At 43.6% G+C, this 19,733-nt stretch overlaps 1 long non-coding RNA gene across 3 annotated transcripts; it reads right to left on the reverse strand.

Annotated features, from left to right (window-relative positions):
* Positions 1 to 6,339: 6,339 nt before the first annotated feature.
* LOC120398531 lies at positions 6,340 to 19,521 on the reverse strand. 3 transcript variants are annotated; one of them, XR_005594505.1, is made up of 3 exons: positions 19,361 to 19,521; positions 9,298 to 9,429; positions 6,340 to 8,209 (listed from the first exon to the last, which is right to left on the reverse strand). It is a non-coding gene; the product is annotated as an uncharacterized LOC120398531 (long non-coding RNA). The 3 variants fall into 3 exon arrangements; XR_005594504.1 differs by having other exon boundaries at positions 19,280 to 19,521; XR_005594503.1 differs by lacking the exon at positions 19,361 to 19,521 and adding an exon at positions 17,265 to 17,510.
* Between the last annotated feature and the right edge of the window lie 212 nt (positions 19,522 to 19,733).

A 19,733-nucleotide genomic window follows, 5' to 3' on the forward strand; every position in this document is an offset into this window, starting at 1 on the left:
ATGGGTCAAATCCTCCATTCGGCTCTGTGTACATGCAAGGTCCAAAGTACAGTGTAAGGAGCAGGAACTCTGCATTTAGGAGGCTGGAAAGTGGAGAGCCCATGCAAGAGACCTGTTTAGCCAAACTTTGCTGGGGCTCTCTAAGCAAAAATGCGGGGAAGTTCTGGATGTAGCAGGAGAATGGTGGGGATGCAGTACAAAATTACCCCAGGAACTAGGAAGCTGCAAGCACCAGGCCTCCTCAGCCGGTCCCCCATTCTATTCCTCATCCTTGGAGGCACTTCCCTGCATTTCAGCCATACCTGTTCTACCTTTTATTGGGGAGGTACAAAGCACAGTGGGGAAATCTTAGAGTCTGAATGTGATAGGGTGACAGGACAGCCAGCATTTCAGGATCTGGTAAACATGCAGCCCTGCAGCTGCAAGGAAGAATTCATTAAGAAAAATAAGAAATTCTGCTCTTTATCTTAAAAATAATATTGCCATGGCCGAGCAGGTCTACAAAGCCAAACTTTGCAATGTCTAGAATTGGAAGAATTGTTGAACTTGTAACCCAAAGAAAAATATAAAGTTGTCTTTCTGAGCTATGCTGAGTGAATGCAGTTCATTAAATTCTGACCTGACAACTGTGTGTGATAAAACACAGAAAGACCAGTTAATTTCAGGTCTCACTAGAAATTCACTGCACATCAGCAGATCACTGCTGCAGGACATCACTGAAAAATGCTGCTCTAGAGGCTTTCACTTTTAATTCCAACTACTATCAATATTTCTTCTCTTGTAGTTGAAACTCAGTTTTATTACTTTAATACAGAACTGGAAATTCATCCTGATGGAGCATAATGCAGTACAAGGTTGTTCTTTACCTTCCAGGTTAAAATTGCTATTGAAATACAGGAGTTTGTCATACAAGGCTAGGTCATACCGGAGCATCAGCTTGAAGGAATGCTAGCTTCCACTCTGTTTAGTGCAATAGGTGTTTTTCATGAGTAACTACCCAAAGTTCTTATGTTGACCATATGCAGAAGATAAAAAACATTTTAATGCGAGGTTGCAGTGATGGAAACCAACTGGAGAATAAAAAGTTTGCCAACCATGTTCTATAGGTAGTAGGGAAGCTTTATATATGATATAATGAATTGGTTAGCATGTGCGTACAACTGCTCTCCAAGGGCCGTAAGTAGAACTGTGCTGTCATGAGTCATAGGCCCTATAGCAATAGTTAATGGGGATTCTCCTTTCTCGTTAAAGGCAGGAGTGTGTGCAGTGTGAGTAGGATCCAAGTCTCTCTCACTTTAGAATTTATTAAAGGATGCTTACAGATTCTGTTGCCAAAAAGAGACACTGGCAAGTGATAGCAGCTAGGGTGTTAAAATATCTACCATTTACAATAAATGCCTATATTATACTGACATTAAATCATGTTCACTAAATTAATACAGTCCAAACACTTAACATGGCTTTTGGGGGCTGACACCTGATTCCTATAAAATCTCAGCTTAGTTTAAAAGGGACACCCTCAGCTTACAAGCGGCAGTTCTGTCTTACCAGTATCCTGATAGTATTAAATAGGAGAGAAGCCTGCAGAAAAAAAACTCTATTTTTCCGGTTTGTTTACTTTATACATTTGACAGCACTTTGTGTAGAGGCAGTTACACAATTCTCCTGTGTAGTCCTAATCCTTAAACCTGCAAAACACTTAAGCAAATACTTAACTCAATGCAATGGGAGTAATGTTTCACATGCAGGTCAATTTTGAATGTTTGAAAGGAATTATTTAAAAACCAAACCAACCTCATCTCAAGACATACTACTTAACGGGTAAGTCAATTTAGAAGAACTCTAGTTGTCAGAATCCGTTTCACATACCAAGAGAGGTTAGGGTGAGAGGGAAGAAGTTGGCTACTGCCTTTTTTCAAAGCTATTGAATATAAAAACAGACAAGCAAAAAACAAATGGACTAGGACTTTTTGCTATGACAACAGGCTGTTCCAAGAGGTGACCATATGTGTATTATAAGAAACCTCAGCGCAATTCACCGGGGTGGGGGTGGCGTGCCAATCGCTGTGAGGGCAGCAGTCAGGCAGGCTTCAGTGGTATGCCTGCAGAGGGTCTGCCAGTCCCGCGGCTTTGGTGGCAGGTACGCTGAAGGCACGATACTGGCAGATCACCCGCAGAAATGCCGCTGTATCCGCCTGACTGCCGTGCTTGGGGTGGCAAAAAAACAAAGCCACCCCTGGTTCCAAGGAAACCAAGCCACTGAGATTAAAGATTTCATGAACATTGATGCCCTGTGGAACAGCCATCCATGCTGTGGCAGAGATCAGATGCAGAATATGCAGGGGGAGCAGGAAATACAAATCCCCATAGAACATATGGTGCAGATAGAAACACAAATGCAACATTAACTAGTACAAACATGCCAGCCAGGCAAAGTAGATATACAAGGTGCACAGCAATTACCAAAACACATTTACTCCAAATGCAGTGAAATGGAATGAAGCTGGGCTGGCTCAGGGTAGAGGGGAGACCTGCTGTGCTCCCCAGGAGTGCCAGCAGCAAGGGACTATAGAACAGAAGAAGGTCTATGTGGTCCTGCTCCCCGCTTTTAAAGCTGCAGTACTGAACTATACCGAATTACAAAGGGTTCATCCTGGGCCTGCTGAAATCAATGGCCCTTTTGCTTTTGGCCTCAACAAGATCAAGATCAGGCCCCAAATTTTTCAACTTACCCAGTTCAGTGCTGGACTTCAATAAATGCACAGGGAATGTACAAGTTCAGTAAGGACCTACTGAATATTTTAAAACTCTGTATTTTAACATCTCAGACAGTTCTGAGGTTAACATCTTTCTAGTCTATGATGCCACTTAACCTCTCAATAGCCCCCAATCCACTCATTTGGACAGATGGCTAAATCGCATTTGGAGTCGCTAGACCAAGCTACGACACTGATAGGACATTCCAAAAAGGAACTTTAAAAAAGGACTTATCAAAGAGAGAAAAGACAGGCATTTTTCAAATTCCTATGTCCAGATCCCTTTGTCAGAGTGACTGCAACATCACAGTTACAAAAGGAGTTCCTCTCCAGCAGGAAAGATTTCAGGCAGAAATTAAAGAAAGAGGCAGTGAATTGGGTTACATAAAGAGAAAATGAGTTACAATTAGACAGCCAAGTCTACAGCAGTGGATAATACTTAGTACCTATAGAGGAAAATTCTTTTTGACTGTACTAAGAGCAGAGCTGGGTCTTTAAATACGGAGTCATGACTGCAACTCCAGAGCAAGTGTTAGTGTTAAATATTAGGAGCTTGACTGGGACTTTGATTACATTTCCACATGCACAATTCCTTCCTGGGCTCCCCAAACCTTCAGTCTAGGCGAACAGAGGAAGACAGACTCCTGAGTGCCTGCTGGAGCAGGTGAGCTGGGACTGGCCAGAGCTGAGACTTGACTACCCAACATACCCATGACACAGAGACATGGCAGGAGGGGAGGGTCATAATTTGTTGTTGGTACATCCCAGCAAGAAGTTACTTACTTCCCTCTCAGGGCAGGGACAAGTAGGGTAGGAGCGGTGAACCAGAGGGACGCCTCTGCGCCACTTGTTCATCATGGAGATATCGAAGGTCACAGTCCAGCCCTAGGTGAACGGGGCCTACAGAGAGCAGAGATGTTTTTAAAACGCTTAGCCAAGCTTATTACCTGTGGCCATATCTGTTATCCAGCCAGTGAAGCAATGTTAACAGTAATATCTGCTCTGAGAGCAAAGCGGCCATACATAGCCCAATCTGCCAAAATCAGATGAACCTGAGCATCTGCGTTTGCAATCCCCACTATCCCATAAAAGACAATGGTCAGACAGAAAACATGTGTTTCATATTTGTGAATCTCAGTGAATTATAGTAAGGGAACAGAATTGGAGCGACTGCTGCCACTAGGCTGTTAAACATTAATTTACTAATCAATTACTATCACATGCGAGACTTCTTCAGTTATGTCCATAGTTTCTCATAGCACTGAAATGGATTGCAGGCTCTTGTATCTCTTTGGAGGGTGAAGGCAACATTAAGTGTGTATAGGACCATGAGGCAATGAGATTAAGGGACCTCCAAATGTCAGATCATTCAAAGTATGAGGAGAAATTACAGCATCATTAGAGTCCCCTAAGCTATATCTCCATTAGTCTTTCTGCTAATTTGGTACAGTAGACCCTGCATTACTCACATAAGGAATCTCAACCTGGGCAAATAGCTCTGACCGACTTGAGAGGGACTCCTCGCATGTAAGGATTCCTCATGTGAATAATAGGTTTGATGCGAAAGACACGCAAGTTTGATAATGTTTCGCACAAGGGCCTGTGGCCTATAGAGCCTAGTGATTCCTGGATAAAAATGCATATGTTTAAAAAAAAAATTTTCCTAGCTCTGCCATCTGGCTTGAGCAGTTGGCTGATCTTTTCCTTTGTCTGGATGCAAAGAGAAGCTACTCCAAAGGAAAGTCTGCTTTGCAACTAAGAGTTTAAGTAATTGCTAGCAAGTATTCTATCTTTATTTTTCTTGTAACCACTGACTTCTATGCCTCATTACTTGTACTCACTTAAAAAAGAAATCTCCCTTTGTAGTTAATAAACTTGTTTTACTGTTTAATCCAATCCAGTGGGTCTAAACTGAAGTCTCTGGACAATTATTTAAGGGGATAAACCAGAATGCTATTGCCTTAAAGGAATACTAGAGTTAATATACTGTACTCTCCAGGAGTACATACATTTCTGTGGAAAAATCTGGGACTGGAGGTGTGTCTAAATTAACTGTTACCACACAAGAAAGAAATCTTGGAGTCATTGTGGGTAGTTCTCTGAAAACATCTGCTCAGTGTGCAGCAGCAGTCAAAAAAGCTAACAGATTGTAAGAAACCATTAGGAATGGGATAGATCAGGGATCGGCAACCTTTGGCATGCGGCTCGCCAGGGTAAGCACTCTGGCGGGCTGGGCCAGTTTACCTGCCACATCCGCAGGTTTGGCCGATCGCAGCTTCCACTGGCTGCGGTTCGCCGCTCCAGGACAATGCAGGTGGCAGGAAGCAGCAGCCAGCACATCCCTCGGCCTGCGCCGCTTCCCGCAGCCCCCATTGGCCTGGAGCGGCAAACAATGATTAAGGGCATGGAACAGCTTCCATAGGAGGAAGATTAAAGAGACTAGGATTGTTCAGCTTGGAAAAGAGATGACTAAGGAGAGATATGATAGAGGTCTATAAAACTATGAACTGCGTAGAGAAAGCATATAAGGAAGTGTTATTTACCCCTTTACATAAACATAAGAACCAGGGGTTACCCAAGGAAATTAATAGGCAGCAGGTTGAAAACAAAGGAAATACTTCTTTACAGAATGAACATTCTACCTGTGGAACTCATTGCCAGGGGATGTTGTGAAGGCCAAAACTGGAAGTTCAAAAAAAAAATTAGATAAGTTCATGGAGGATAGGTTCATCATTGGCTATTAACCTAGGTGGTCAGGATGCAACCCCATACTCTGGGGCTGAGCCTCTGACTGCCAGATGCTGTGACCAGATGACACAGGATGGAACACTTTGATGATTGTTCTGTTCATTCCTTTTGAGGCATCGGGCATTGGCCACTATCAGAGAACAGGATGCTGGGCTAGATGGACCACTGAAAAGATATTACTGGGTTCCTTTTCACTGCCTGGGGGACATGAAGGGGAGGGGAAAGATGAGAGGGTAAAGCAGACTGTGAAGGTGAAAAGATAGATATAATGTAGAAGCCTGCTAGAAAGACAGGGAAAGAAATCAAGAGATCAAAAATGACCCTTCAAAGATATACAACTCTTATCCAAACTGCAATAGAACCCAAGTCCAGGAGATATACAAGGGGATAGCCTCATCACTCACTCCCACTCCTCCACCACACACCCCCCAAATATCCATTTGGCCTATAACTGGATTCCCTTTAATTTATGTGGGGGGAAAAAATCATACAATATCAATGAAGGGTCTGGTTTCTGCACCATTCACAAAAAAGGGAAGGGGGAGAGTTAGAGAAAATTAATGTCTAAACTTAATAACAAGTATATGGTGGATATATGAGAAAGTTGTTTAAATAATCTTATTCTAACCTAACTGGATATTTGCAGAACAGTTGTGCCTAAATGTTACCCCCACAGCCTCGCCCATGCTGGATTATAGTGTGAATGTCATTGCCTAATAGTATCAGCAGCAATGTAAAACCAACACAACATTTATTTTAACTCCTTTAACAAAACTAAAAAGGAGAGACCCTGAACTAATAATATTTAAAAAACAAGTGAGTCTCAGTCATTTGGTGAAGCATAACCAGCGATAATTATTCTTGAATAGGATTTTAGGGGGAGATCAGATTTCTTTACAGTTGAGGAATTGAACAGAGTCCTTCATTACATTGTTTAATGATGATCTCAGGTTAAATCTGGTATCTCTTGTAAGTGTACTGTACATTTAGAGCAAATGAGTTGACTGTTTCCAGGAATACTGTTATCCCCACCTAATTTCCTAGAATTTGGGTTGAAACAAAGTAAAGTCATTGAGGGTGAGTAGGGAGGAGGAAGAGAGAGAGAGGAGTTGGAAAAGATCCCTGGAGGGAGAGTGCCTCAGATAAAAAGGCCTTGCCGATCCACAGGTGTAACGAGTCCCCAGGTCTAGCTAAGCGATTTGCTTGGAGTCAGGATCTCAAAGGTGGATGTGCTCCTGGCGCACTGGAATCACAAGGGAGTAGGGTAGATGCTTCCTGTGCACTGGAATCATGGGGAGGCAAGGTAAGGTAGATGCAAGCAAAGTAGCTGTGTCAATACTGTAACACTCCAACCTGCTAACACCAGGAGGAGCTCATAACTATTTCCTGCATCCAGATGGAGGGCCAGACCTCAAATCGAAGAGGAGATCCTCTTCCCCACCCCTTTGCTCCTCAGCTGGCTCCCTCTGTTGGGGAAGCTGGGGAAGTTCAAAGAAAGGAAACAAGCACAAGGGTGGAGACAAAATATTGTGTTGGCTCTGTACCATTGTTGCTAAATGGAGAGCTGAATTCCAGCCCTGATCTGGTAAAGTTGTTTTAATACATCCCATCTGCATATTCTGTAGGGGTCTTTTGACGTAGTGGGATCAGATACCTTGCAGCTTCCTCTGCTGTCATAAAACTCAACATCTTGGCCTCCTGTTTAACTTTGAAAGGAGCGGGGAAGGAAATAAAGTAGTCTAAACCTTTTGGCTAGGGCTCTTGAGCTATTGAATTTAGTCCTCTTTTCCATCACATCCTAGCTGTAATCCAGGAAAATCGTCAGCCTGTGTCCCTATCATGCTAGACATTTAAGTTCACAGGCTTTTTAAAGAATGAGTTCCTGAATACTATATTTTAAAAATATCTTACAATTATGGGCTGGGGCTTTGCAATCAGGTGTGCTAGGGTGTGGTTGGCTCTCTCAATATCGAAGTTCTCATCAGGGAAGAGAGACAAAAGCACAGGCAATATCATGGCTAAAAATTTCACAGGCCTTTCCTTTTTTCCAACCCGGAACGGCTGGAAAACTCTCAGATTGTTTATCCTTGATCATCCTTTTGATATTAACCTTCTCCTACAGTGTTTCAATAGCACTTGTCAGTTGCTCTGAGGTGTTCATTATGACTTCTAGCAAGAAGATTCTGTTCTCAGCTTCTTCTAGTCTTGATGCCAAGCCTTGCAAATTAGCTTGATGCGTTCTAGTAATTTGTTGGATCTTCAGATATTTTTCCTCAAAATAGTTTGCTCTCTTGAGTTTTTTTTAGACATAGTTTCACTCTAGCCTCAGAGGGGCAAGTTCTCCCTGATCAGCCATCTTGGCTGCAGGAGGGCTGTCTGACAGCATCTCTTTTTTAGGATTTTGTGGGAAGTCTGGTGATGAAGAAACATCCATAATGGCATCAAATTAGGAGAAAAGAATAGTACAATAATGTCTGAGCATTAGATTAAATAAAAAAGCGATTTAATTGCTGATGCTTGTCGATTTAAGAGATAGGGAAGGTAGCTTGTAAAGCTAGGCAGCCACCATCCCCATAGTGGGTCCTGGAAGTCAAACCTTAATATAAACAAAACATACCAGACACATGGACCACATCCAAGTTCCCCAAGATGTCATTCCAAGTATTTCCTACTCACGGTCTTCTGAAATGTCCACATTCAAGAATCTGTCAAAAATCATGACATCTTTTAAGAACAACCAAGAAGTCTAGATGGTTTAGATTAGTTACATGTAAATCCAAACAGATTGTGGCTTGGTTTCTGGGTTCAAGCTTCACAGGACTTTGTAGCCAAAGTAACTGTGTGAACATCTAGTCTCCATGGAACAAAATCCCATTGTACATGGTATGATTTCAACAGCCTTTCATGAGCCTGAGCTCTGAGATGGGATGCTAGTGAATGAGGTTCTACGTAGCTGCACTCAGCCATGTGCAACAAGCTTTCCACTTCAGCTCACTCTCTGGGAACATGGGTGAAATCCTTAGCCCTACCTTTTACACTGGGTAAGAGTGGCGTACAGGGGCCCTAAAAGCCGCAGCTCTAGTTAAGGGAGATTTAAACCAACACAGGTACTGCAAGTGACTGCTAGAAGGCTACCCTCTGAAGACCACGGTCTCAAGCCCTGGAGTAAGAGGCATGCCAGGGTAGGGCTGAGGATGAATACGATGTTGACGCTGCAGTACAGCAGAGAGATTCTGGCCACTACTTTATCCCAAAAGGCAAGCCAGGTTTTGGAGGAAGCAAACATGGCTTTAAGCCACCCTAGTCCTGGCCCCTGCCATCCTTTGTGGCTGAGAGTTCTGTGCTACACCTCTTGGAGGCACTGCACAGAATCTCAACAAAAGGCTCTTAACTGGCGATGATGAAACACAAGAACCAATTTGGATAAATCATAATTCCCGCTACTAAAGGATCTAAGCATGTCAACCATTAATAAATTTGTCCTCAAACCCATCCGTGAGCAGCAAAGTATTATCTCCATTGTATAGATGGGGAGCAAAGAGAGGCACAGATTAAGTGACTTACCCAAAGTCATACTGTTACCTGGGGTTCTTTTAACCCAAAGCTCTTGATAATGTTTACTCTGCATGAGGTGGTGTCAGGAAATAAATCAAGGGAGACACGGCTGTCCAACCGATAGATGGCTGGCACAAACAGGACAACACAAGAGTGCTTTCACTTAAAACTAAACTTTACTTAGTCTCAAGCACATCCACAACAGTTTAGTAAAACACCCCCAATCCTTGATAATTACCAAAGCTGAGCATGGCTTTTGAGTGGCACCATGACAGGCTTCAGCTGGCCAGGCTTCCGTCGGCCTCTGGGGACCCGAAGATGCATCCAGAGGCAGCATTCCTGAAGAGCCCCTCCTGAGAAGTCCAATTACCTGAAGGGGGAAAAGTTTATTTATACATTGTATTACTAATGACATATCCCTTAAAGAAACCTTGCTAAGCAAGCAGTTTTTAAAGATCAAGCAAGAGATTTTCTTATTGTCATCAATTTACCAGATATGGGTTTTTTTCCCCCAGAATGTCTATGCCTTAGGTCCCTGACAAACATTCCCGGGGGCACATATAAACAGACTTCCTGTTTTTCTAAAATACATAGATCAGTCATTTTAAAATTCTCAGCAGGAAGGACGCAGGGTCAAGCTGCCCTGTCTATGGCACCCAACTCCCCCCTGCCCCCTCTTGGTCATGCAGCGGCCTCAATGTAACCAATTTACGACCTGCTGACTTGGCTACTTTTAGCAATAAGCAAGAATGGCTCAATACGGCCTGCTAATTTGACTACAGTTAGCAACAAGCGATAGTGGTTTAGGCACTTTACTGGTTTGCCAGAATCTCCCTGAACAATACTATGAAGACTAATAGAGTCAGGAATTGATCCGGAGTCTTTGGAGTCCCAGTCTAGTTCAGCAGGGCAGCCTGGAAGCCCGGACCCCAACCACACAGGCCCTGCGGCCTTTAGCACACAGCTGGGCTGCAGCTGTGTATTAATTGGGCCGCATGTGGGCCACACATTGAGAACCGCTGGTCTAGATAATACTTAGTCTTTTCCTGAGTGCAGGGGACTGGACTAGATGTCCTCTCGAGGTCCCTTCGTTCCTATGATTCTATCTATGTTGGGTGAAAGTCACCTTAGAGTAGGTTACTATCGCTACTCTCCAAATGGAACAGGAAATATTTTAAACTGGAGAGTAATGAATAACACTTCTAATCTGAATTTTCAGATGTAGAACAGTCCGTCTGAAGACTCACAAAATGTTCAAAATTCATTAATTTTTTCATTAATACCCAGAAGCTGTTTAAATAGTCACAAATAATAAACATGATGCAACAAGTCATAGTGACAAAAGCTGACCCTTTCTTTTTGCAAAGATATTCACAGATCAGATTCTTGGATTTTTTAAACTGTTGAACTAGCTCTGATAAACACATAGTGAGAAGATGTTCTTATGTCAATCTGCCAAAACTTGAACCCAGGACGTTCAAAAGTTATACGAGTCTGAATGCTTCACATAGGTTTGCTCAGCCCTAGTTAAGGTAGGTCCAAAAGACAAATCCTATTTACTTGGTGTTCTCTACTTGCAAACACTGTATAACTCCAGCAATACTGCCATCTAGTGGATTTATTCCTGTCTGCCTATATTGCACATATGAGCCCTTCCTGCGTATGTGCAGGAGACAATACTGGACAGGATCAATGCTATTAAAATTAAAAAAAAAAAACCTCAGTGAACATACATTAACACCCCAAAAAGAATTACCCAAATTTGTAAAGCCACCATCCCACCCAGCAATCTTTGCAAACCACTGACACATGGACCCATATATCTATGGTCTAACATGAGAGCTGAAAGAAAGCCATCTCTTGCTGAGTGGAGTCAGATTAGTCCAGCAGTTAATCTCATTTCTTCCTCAAATCCCCTCCTGTAGAGTCACTTGTATAAATATTTTTCACATGATTTCCTGAACTACTTTGTAGTGTTTCTGGGCACAGTTAAAACCACCAATGCTTTTTGTACTGGAAGTAGCTGTATTTCCATGAGAGTGGAGTGAGCCCTAAATTTCTTAAACTATATATGCAAAGTACTTTGAGTTCCTTGGATGACAGGTCTACATAAAATGCTAGAAGGTAAAAATAATGACTAACGTAGTCTTGGAAGATGGTCCAGCCAGCGCACATAGTCTGCTCACCTGCTTTTTAATCTGTGCAGGTGGTAGAGTCCCACAGCCCACCAGGGATATCAGTTGGCGGATCCTTAATAGAGCTGTGAGCATGGGCATGTAACTGGCACAGTTCACTATCGTCCCCCACACCTGTCCCTTCTGCAGCATCTGAAGTGCACCAGCTTGCAGCCCCTTTTCTGGATCCTCCAGAACCACCACCTCAGGTTCTGGCTGTACTTTTCCCCACACCTCCTAATTTATGCACACCCTGTCCATGGCCCCAAGAAGTTGTAAGACCTCATCAACCTCCCCCTGGTGCTGGCCACGGTGGCCATCCATCAAACCAGAGGGAGGATAATGGACAGGAAGATGCTCTGTGACTGTGGAGACCTATTTTCATTTCACCCAGGCAGAGTTCCTCTGGACCACATCCTCTGGCTCCCTAGACACATTCGAGGAGCAGTGGACCCTGTCTGAGGTCTCTGCTCAGTATCCTCTTCTGGATTCCTGTTTTTGACCCTGTGACCCTCCTGCCCATCCTTGGTTCTCTCATTAGTCGTCCCCCAGAATTGCTCAGTATCTGGGTCCAGTAGCTCCTCCCCTTAGGCTGGATTCCCAATAGGTGCTCTGTAACCTAACAATATATATAAATGGGCAGGGGAGAGAGGATGAACAACCACCTCAGTTCTTAGGTCCATTAGGGCAACTTTGCATTGATCTCCAACCATAATACTGGCTTAAGTCTGACAGATCTGAACAGTGAAGGATTCTGCTTGCACATGGAGATCTTCAATGATAAAGAGACACCATAATGGCTCCAAAGCCACTAGTTCTGCCTGTCATGGGGACATGTGTGAGAGAAAGGGACCACACCTAACACCCCAGGCATCCATGGCTCCTAAAATAGTGGCAGGTGGGGGGAAAATGGCAGCTCTGAGACAATGCATCTTGCACACACCTGAGAATCTGGCCTGGAATATTTCACTTTTCCTGAATGTGACAGAATATACCCTAGTATTCACACCCTATACACCAGTAGATTAATCTTTGTACTAATTATGCCTTGTAAGGTATCATCTGAAAACTCAATTTGTGATCAGTATTCTCCTGGTAAAATGTGTGTGGCCACATTGTATGTGAAGTTAGGACTCCCCTGTATGACAATATTAAACACATGTTCCAAACCCCACAGCCCTGTCCAAACAGAAGTTGGCAAACAGGTCTGTCTAAAACAAAGGAACATATGCATGCCTTAATTTGCATGTAAGCAGTAAACAGTCATCAAGCAGGGAGGGAAAACAAAATAAATTCAAACACATGAAAAAAAAATCAGCAAGGAATATCATCCCGCATAGTCTGTCTCCTGGATCTCAGAAGAAAATATTTTTCCAAGAGAGGGACTGAAACCATGAAAAGGAGGGACTGACACCCTTAGGAATCCCCCCCCCTCGGGCCACTTCATTCTCTTTGCCACAGAAGACAAAAGGAAAAAGCTGTTGACTCTGGGGGAAGGGTCCTGACCTGAGAATCAGATCAGTAATCTGCTGGAGCATGTGGTGAGAAAGTTTACTTTGTAACTAAGAAGGTTTCATAAGTAAATGTTAGTAAGTGTTTTATCTTTATTTTTCTTGTAACCACTTCTTACTTTTATGCCTCATTACTTGTAATCACTTAAAATCTCTCTTCATAGCTAATAAACTTGTTTTTTGTTTTGTCTAAACCAATGTGTTTACGTTGAAGTGTCTGGGTAACTATTGAAGGTAATAAACTGGCATTATAATGGATTTAATATATTTGTATTGTTCAGAAGAGGGCTGGGCAGTACAGGACATACATTTCTGGGGGAAGATCTGGAACTGGGGTTGTATCAGGGGCACCCTGCAGTATAACCAAGGCCGGTAAGAACTGTTACTAGGGTGTAAGTGGCAGGCTCCAGTTACACACACATACTTAGGGTGTGGCTTGCATGCTGGAAAGCTGTGAATGACCCAGGTGGGAGCTACAACCACAAGGCATTGTAAAGGACCCAAGGTTGTAAGGCAGGCATGACAAAGCCTCCCACTAATCTGAATTGTACCCCAGTATGTCAAACTGAGCAAATACAGTTTGTTAAGATTGTTTTACCTTGACATGTGCATGCACCAGAACACTGGATTCCAGCTTATCTCCCACTTGAATGTTGGGGAAGTTGAATTTCTGATTGAGTTATGGAACTACTTGTTTCCATAGTTGAAATACAATTAGTTAAAGATGTGGATGGAAACATCCACAATTACAAGCAACACTGTTGCTAGAATTCTGCACCTTTGGAAGAACAGACAAATTGTAATTAGCTAACTGAATTTTAAAATCAAGATTGGATGTTTTCTGAAGATGTGTGCTAGGAATTATTTCAGGGCGGTGTTATACTGGAGGTCAGTTTAGATGATCACAATGGCCTCTTTTGGCCTTGAAATCTACACATCTATGTCTAACAGTTGATATTTTCCTCCCTTCTCCACAGTGAATGCACGGGTTTGAAAAACTGCCAGATACAGGCACTGGCTTACCAACGGGTCTGCATGCTAGCTGCTATGTTGCTATAACCTTTCCTGCCAAACTGCAGAGGTTTTCCAGTCTCCCGATCCTTTGGCTCAAGTGTGATTCTGGTGTGCACCTCCCATACTTGTCTTCTTTTCCCAGTGGTGTTTCTAATCAGTGGTAACTCTGCAGTGGCAGATGGTTTCCAATTCCCTGATCAGAAGTCTCTATTTAAATCCCAGAGGTATCTCCTGTTACAAGATTATTAGCATTTTTAAAGAGGTATTGTCATTTGTTTTGAGCCACAGTTTCTCTCGATGTACTGTGATCTAGTTCAAATGCTATGACTCTAAATAACAGAAGAAATCTAAAAAGGGAATCCATTCTGATCTGCTTTGTAGCTGAGGTTGGAGATTACTGTTTGCTAAATGGAGAGCAATGTCCATAGGAATTCTTTTTAAAGCTTACAGGAAGGTTATACTATAAGTAGCAGCTATTAATATGCAGACACCATTGTTATGTAAAGGGAAAAATTTGAGCCCAATGCCCAGTCAGGGGCATAGAGGAACCAGGGACTAGGTTATCCTCTACAGGCCCTTAATGTTGCCCCTTTTTCTAACACACAGATGCACTGGAGGATTCATGTAGCGACAGATCCACCAGCCCTTGCTCTATCCATCCCCTAGAAAGCCTATGCTTCACTGCCTCCTGCCTTTTCACCAGCGGTGAAAGTAACTTACAGGATTTACCAGTACTGCCAGAGTCTGAGGGGGCATGGCCTCATCCGGAAGAGGCGGAGTCTCTCAAGATTTAAAGGCCCTGGGGCACCAGCTGTGGCTGGGAGCCCCAGGGCCTTTAAATCAATCAGGGGCTCCCAGCTGAAGAGGTGGCTGGGAACTCCCTGGGGCTCAGGGGCAAATTAAAGGGCCCGGGGCTCTGGCCACCAGGGGGAACCCCGAGCTTTGCGGGGCTGGGGCAGGGATTTAAAGGGTGCAGAGCTCCTGCTGCTGAGGGGAGCCCGGAGCCCTTTAAATCCTGACCCCAGCCCGCCCGCCAGAGCTGGCAGGGATTCAAAGGGCTCTGGGCTGCCCGCAGCCCCGGGGAGCTCTGAGCCCTTTAAATCCAGGCCCCAGCCCGGCCGCCGGAGCCGTGGCCGGGATTTAAAGGGTTCTGGGCTGCCTGCAGCCACGGGCCACCCAGAGCCCTTTCAATACCCACCGTGGAAGCTGGTGCGGTCCAGCACAGCATACTGGCTCTTGCCGGGACGCCATACCGGACCGGCTTACTTTCACCTCTGCTTTTCACCCTGCCATGCAAGGAACTCCTATGGAGCTGGCCTCCATGCCATACAGGGTGAACCCAATTACATACAGATGCTATCTTGCCAGTGAAATGTAGCTGTTCCCTATAACTGCCTGAAGCAGAGGGGGGGGGGGGTGTGGAACCTGTGTTCTCCACACTCCTCCCCATCCAGCAGAGTTCAGCAGCAGCCCCAGATCGACTGGAGATTGGTTCCAACATCCCCTTTCAGGCACTAGGGCTGAGAGAGCCTTGAAGGGCTGGGCCCCAATGTGCTTAACACTTTCTCACCCCTTAACAGCTGTTAACACCCCTGCTGACAGCCCAGGGCACTATCCCTTCTATTTTTACCTCCATATTGTATCTAACCAGCCCTGAGCCCAAACCTACCACAAAGGGCAACTTATTTCCTCTCTGCTCCTCTACAGGGTTAGTACCTTACTAAATTGCTTGCAGAGGACTAAGATGGTCTGTTCTAGAACAAGACTAGCTCAGCTCTACCCCTTGCTCACAATATACCCTCAACACAGTCCCTTGGAGAGCTGAGCAAGCATAGCATGCGCTGGGAACCCAGTGCATCACAGGCTTGCTGCCTCAGACAGCCTCCATCCTACACTCATGTAATGCAGGTCGTGATAGGAAGAAAATGAGACAATAGCCAGCTCCCGCAAAGAAAGGAGAGGCCATAAAGCAAGGAATGGAATGCAAAAAGCCACCAAGCAGCCCAGGGCCAGCTCTGGCTTTTTTGACGCCCCAAGCAAATAAATAAAAATAAATAAATGTGGGGCAACCGGAGCAGCGAAGGGGGGCGGGGGGAAACAAACCTGCCGGCCGGAGTGGCAAAAAGGGAGGGAAAAAACCAAACAAACCAAACCAAACCCTGCAGGGCTTGCTATAGACCTGGCACCGCTCCCAGCAGGGCGCTCCCTCTTCCGTGCTGCCGCCCCCTATAGGGTGGCCGGAGAGGCAACGGGGAAAAAAAAAGCCTGCGGGAATGCCACCCCTTGGAATCTGCCCCCCAAGCACAAGCTTGCTCGGCTGGTGCCTGGAGCCAGCCCCGAAGCAGCCAAAATAGACCAGTCTGAAGACATCAACTTCATGCTGTTCAATGCATGATCAACAGTCAACAAACTGCACATGGAAGCAACACAGGAGACAAACTCATTTGCTTTTCCTTTGCAGGTCACCACTACCAGGTGCCTGCTATCAGAGCCAGAGAGTCTTTACAGAAGACACCCAGAGTGATTAAGTGACCTGTGTAGGTGGGTACAGGAAGCAGGATCACTATTAGAATGACTCCTAAACTTCTGCTCTAACAACTAGACCACAGTCTGGTATTGATATTTTGCCAGAGAGCTGGCTGCTCTTGAAAACATTTTTGAATGGATGATCATTTAGAGGTTTGCTTTATTGTTTTAGCTCACAGTTGATACCCAGTGTGGCATCTTTCATACCCAGTGAAGTATAGGAGAGGATAAAGATTAAAGGAACTGAGAGAAAGTGCTACAGTTGTCTAGCAATAAGTTCAATGCTGGCTTGAAGAGAGAATCCCTGCTGGAGATATTAGCTAGGTTAGTTGGATACCAGAGAATAGTAGTATCCTCTTCCAGTACCGCTCAGAGAGAGGATGATTATGAATAGTTGAAAGAAATCCAAAATGTGTTTTATATTAGAGCATAAAGACACAAAATGACTATATTAAAATAAAGTTAAGGGACTGATGAAAACCATAGAATTCATACGTAAAGCAATTAGTTCTCCTTTAACCCAGCCTCACCAAACCTAGCCATTGCATGGGTCTCAAACAGTGCATTGTACAACATGTGCTATGTTAGTTAAACGTGAATGCCTCACTCAGTAAAGTCAGAATTTACTTGTATTTATTTATCCTTAAGACACATTTCAGATGCAATTCTTACACAACAATGACAATGTTACTACTACCTGACATCCACCCTTTCCCTTTCTCATTGTATTTGATGTCCTTTAACAGAAACTAAATCAGTAAGAGAAAAGTTCTTCTACTGACATCATACCAGAGCTGCCACTTATTGGGACCAACTAGACTTAAAAACAAACAAACACATACACACACGCAAGTCACCACAAGTGTCAGTAACTCTTGAAGCTTTCTATCTGACAAGGATAACACCTGATGTGATCAGAGATTAAAATGCATCATAATATGTGTCTGAAACCATACTATGCCCCATTTCATATCTCTTACCTTTCCTCTGTCAAATTGCATCCATCCTTCAATTTCTTTTGTGGTAGATCAATTACCCCTTCAACCAAACTATAAAGCCCTCCCCTTCCAGGGCAAACAAAACTAGTCCAAAGGATACACAACATAAAACGCTCCAGTACCCTTTCTCAGGGATAAACAGTCCCCTCCCCTGTTAATGCAGAAGGAGAAAGGAAAGATTCCCTCACTACAATCCCAAGACTGAAGTCTGTAAACAAAACACACAGGTGCCAACTCTGCCTCATTCCACACCACTACTGTATCAACCCAGCCCTTTTCTGTCCCCTAATTAACCCCTCCCAAGCACAAGTTCCTGCCTCTTCATTAATGAGCCTTTCCCATAGCCCCACCTGTTTGAAGTTTGCCCAGTTCCCTTTAATGAGACCCCACAACAGTTCTGAGCTCTCCCAGCCCTTCCTGTTCCCTATAGGCTTATCCTTTATAAGGCTGCTCTTTGTATAGTCCTGCCACTCCAGTTATATGGTAGTCTTGATCATATGCACCTATTTGCCAGGCTATAGAGGGTTGAACCCCAGTAACAGGCAGGCAGGCAAGCAGCATTTGCTCTTAAAGGGGTCAGTACTCTCGGTTACAACCATACAAGACAATTTTGACAAACTGTTCCGCTACATACAATTGTCAGTAGAACTATTCACAGTGGAAACCTTGCCAGACAAGATCCTGCTGAAGTCAATGGGATTTTGTGGACTCTGAATGCGACAGCTAATAAGAAAAGGCTAAATTCTGCCCCTGATAAGCATCCACAGTTCTACTGAAAAATATTACAAGAAGCTGTTTGTGACAGTCTCTTTTCAAAAATCAAATTCTTCTGAAAAAAAAAAAACAAAAAGCTTCTTGACAATCTACATATTACATTCAAATGGTCCTGAAAGAGCCTGAAAAACTGAATTCATCATGGAAATACTGGCAGCTATTTTATTAGAGCAGCACTACCAAATTCTCCTACTGAACATAAACTGTCAGTGCATTCACATGATTAACTGAGTGATTAATAAAGATTTGAGTTGAAGAAATTCTATGTTATCCCTTCCCTCCCAAAAAATCCTAAAGAAAAGAATGGTAGGTAGGCTATTCCCCCCCACCCACCCCCAGTTAAGGTTACACAGTTAAGGACTCAAGAGTCAGGAAACTTGAAAGTTAAAGATAGTTACGATTGTCCTTTCTGTGTCTCTGCTACGTATACATTTCAACACAATCTTGACTGAAGTGCTCATCCAGCTTCTGAAGTAATGCAGTATAATTTGCCTTCTATTTGATATATCTAGGGTTATCTAAAGGTGTGATAACTTACAGTTCTGACTTATGATAGTCTAAATTATTAGAAGACAACTATGGAGCATTAACATTGTGTTTTGGGTCTCTACAGTATTTAACAATAACCCAGTTGCAATACATCCTCAATAAGCATAATCCTCAAGCACATGCTTGAGCAAGTCTGGGATGATTTAGCTGGGAATTGGTCCTCCGTTGAGCAGGGGGTTGGACTAGATGACCTCCTGAGGTCCCTTCCAACCCTGATATTCTAAGTCTGATAGTCCATCCATTGTGAAAAGAAAAAGCGTAGCATATTATGCAAATTATTATAATGCCCCCCAAACTGGCAGGTGGTCACAGCTGAGAATACCAGATTCAGGACAAACTGCTGAGAAATAGGGAAGACTCACCCCAAACTGGTGGTTAGTCTATCAGAAGATATACCAAACCAGTAACCAAAATAAACTTGGCTCACCACACTGGTTAACAAGTAGTCAAAAATGCAGTCTCCTTATGCATTCCAGCACTTATTTTACCACCTAGACTCTAAGCTTTATGATGAGTGGTTATTGAAAACCAGTTTCATCAAACAAAGGTTCTTTTGATCCCAAGAGATTAGCTTCATAGCCAGGTCAATATATAACTCAGATCTTACCCAATAATCATGCTGTTTGTTTACAAGAGAAAAACATTTGAAATGGTTAAGGAAATCATATACATACAAACAACTGAAAAAGTTCTTATATCAGGTTTGAAGCAGCGATAGAATAAACTGCTAGTTTGTAAGTCTCTCTGGAAATTACTAAATAGCCTGGGGGTCATCAGTCCTTGTTTAGAGCTTCCTTGTTAGAAATCCAGTCCAAAGAAATGAAGACAAAGTGGAGATGTTTCCAGTGTCTTTTATACCCTCTGCCATGTGGATGGAATTTTACTATCCCAAACAAAGCCCACAGCACAGTTTATAGAAAAGTACAGGCACAAGACAGAGTCCATAGATCACTCACCCTTACAGGGCTTGCTGACTCACAGGGGCAAGCCACTAGCTACTTGGAGGCTAATGCATTTGCAGGAAGAGCCATCTGGGTGGAATGAGTTTCTTCTGTGGCCCATTATGAGAATTAATTGCCTCTGATGGGCCATCAAAACAAAACTGTCTGGCTTCAGTGTAGATGTTAC

The sequence above is a fragment of the Mauremys reevesii genome, linkage group 2 (genome assembly GCF_016161935.1).
Source record: "Mauremys reevesii isolate NIE-2019 linkage group 2, ASM1616193v1, whole genome shotgun sequence".
NCBI lineage: Eukaryota > Metazoa > Chordata > Testudines > Geoemydidae > Mauremys > Mauremys reevesii.